This window comes from Vulpes vulpes, chromosome 14, assembly GCF_048418805.1.
Source record: "Vulpes vulpes isolate BD-2025 chromosome 14, VulVul3, whole genome shotgun sequence".
Taxonomy (NCBI): Eukaryota; Metazoa; Chordata; class Mammalia; order Carnivora; family Canidae; genus Vulpes; species Vulpes vulpes.
Genome location: NC_132793.1, coordinates 60,351,784 through 60,354,404, shown reverse-complemented (window position 1 = coordinate 60,354,404; position 2,621 = coordinate 60,351,784).

The following is a 2,621-nucleotide window of genomic DNA, read 5'->3' as shown; positions in this document are numbered from 1 at the left end:
CACATATTTTGTGGAATATGTATGAACAATAATTGATGACCTAGAAAGAAATTTTATTTTAATTTATATTTTTCCTTTAAATATACATTTGTTAAAAATCCTATCGAGTTTCTTGTTTTCTTTTCATGTGTTCATTTGCTGCTAATATCATGGCTGTGATGATATACTAATTTTTCCCTGACATTTTCAAGGCAATCAAATTCCAATGTCCTTCAGAATGAGGCTCAGTGAAATTTGGCAGCGTTGAGGGGCAGAATTTTAATACTTTTTTTTTAAAAAAGATTTTATTTATTCATGAGAGACACACACACACACACACAGAGGCAGAGACACAGCCAAAGGGAGAAGCAGGCTCCATGCAGGGAGCCCGATGTGGGACTCGATCCCGGGATTCCAGGATCACGCCCTAGGCCGAAGGCAGGCGCTAAACCATTGGGCCACCCAGGGGTCCCTTAATACTTTTTGATTATTATGAGTGAACTGGCACAGAAGAATACTATGAAATATGAATTGGAAAGATAAAAGATCAAAGTCAGGGGAATCAATAAGGTGGCTTTGTAACACCCAGGCAAGAGACAACAAGAACATCTTTTTCTTCCAGGACGGACAATAATTAGTTGCAATCCTAGATGTGAAAATGTGCTTCCTAATGTTGTCACTCTTTTGAAAGTGCATCTTACCTTTGCTAGAAAAATTGTTGCATAATGAATTTTTATAAACAAAATCAGAAAACAAATTCACAAAAATAAGCACATGACAAAGTCCTTTGTTGTAGACAAGATTTTAGGTTAACTCCTTCTTAACCCCTCTAAGTTTCAAAGGAAAGTGCTATTGTATAAAGAAATTCTATATGCATGGGTTAAAAAATATAAAAACATAGCTTGGTTGCCTTTTTATCTATTTTAAATGAGCCTAATTAAAAATGATATTACACTCACATCTGTGTAAATTATGGCAGAAAATGACTTGTGTATATTCGGTATGTTTCCAGTATGTATGATTTATATAGTGACTATTGTTTTTTTTAGTAAAAGAATAATATTAATCACATAACAATATTCAGATTTCACCTTAAATTTTGTATATCCTAGTTGGACCTCCTCTGTGGGTACTTCCTTTACAACTGGCTCCAATCAACCTTTCCTTCCAAGTACTCTGCCTTCTTTTCTCAGGTGAGTTAGTCATATGTGTATCTGCAGCTAAATAATACAGTTACAAAGGGAGTGTTTTGTTATTCTCTATGGTTTGCAACTTGAAAGTTTCTGTCATATCTAAAAGACCATTCAGCAGTTTAATTTTAAGACTGCCTATGTCCCTAGGGCTGTTTTTGCCTTTGTTTCCTCTTGCCATTGGTTTTGAGTATAGATCAATGAAGTAAATGAATGAGGAAAAATGCACAATAATATGCGAAACCCCACATTTTATGAAAATATTTTGATACTGAAATAGAAAATTCAAATTCCCTGTGTATATATTATTCCTTACCATCATTTTATAGTTAGCAGCTGTGAAAAAAATGGTATTGATCATTTTATACCAGAATTATTAAAAATATTAAAATACCTATTCAAGTCTGCAATCTGAATAAAAGGTAAAATAAGGAAGAAACTAAAGAAAATGCATTGATTTTTTTACTCTTTTGTTTCCACACTTAAAGACTTTTTAAAAGATGCTATTTATTTACTTATAAGGTTTTAAAATGTTAATTCCAGTATATTTAAGATACAGTGTTATATTAGTTTCAGGTGTATAATATAGTGAAATCCCCAACACCTATTTCACCCATCTCCCACCAACCTTCCCTTTGGTAACCAACAGTTCTTATTAAGAGTCTATTTCAAAAAGAAAAAAAAAAAAGAGTCGCTTTCTTGGTTTGTCTCTGTCTCTTTTTTTACGCTTTGTTTTGTTTCCTACATTCCATACCAGTGAAATCATGATATTTGGTTGTCTTCTGACTAATTTTGCTTAGCATTGTACTCTCTAGCTCTATCCATGTTGTTGCAAATGGCAGGAGTTCATTATTTTTTAATGCCTGAATAATATTCCAGTGTGTGTGTGTGTGTGTGTGTGTGTGTGTGTGTGCATGCCACTTTTCTTTATCCATTCATCTACTAATAGACACTTGGGCTCCTTCCATAATTTGGCTTTTGTAAATAATCCTGCAATAAACTTTTTTTTTTTTAAGGTAAATTTAAAGTCGAAACATAGAGGTGTATATATCTCTTTGAATTAGTGTTTTTGTATTCTTTGGGATAGATACCCAGTAATAGGATTACTGGATCATAGGGTAGTTATATTTTTAATTTTTTGAGGAATCTCCATACTGCGCCAGTTTGCATCCCACCAACAGTGCACAAGGATTCATTTTTCTCCACATCCTTGCCAACATTTGTTGTTTCCTGTGTTTTTTACTTTGGCTAACCTGACAGGTGTGAGGTAATATCTCACTCCAGTTTTGATTTGCATTTCCTTGATGATCAATGATGCAGAGTATTTTATGTGTCTTTTGGCCACCTGTATATCTTCTTTGGAGTAGTGTCTGTTCATGTCTTCTGCCCATTTTTAAATTGGATTATTAGTTTTTTGGATTTGAGTTGTATAAATTCTTTATATATTTTGGA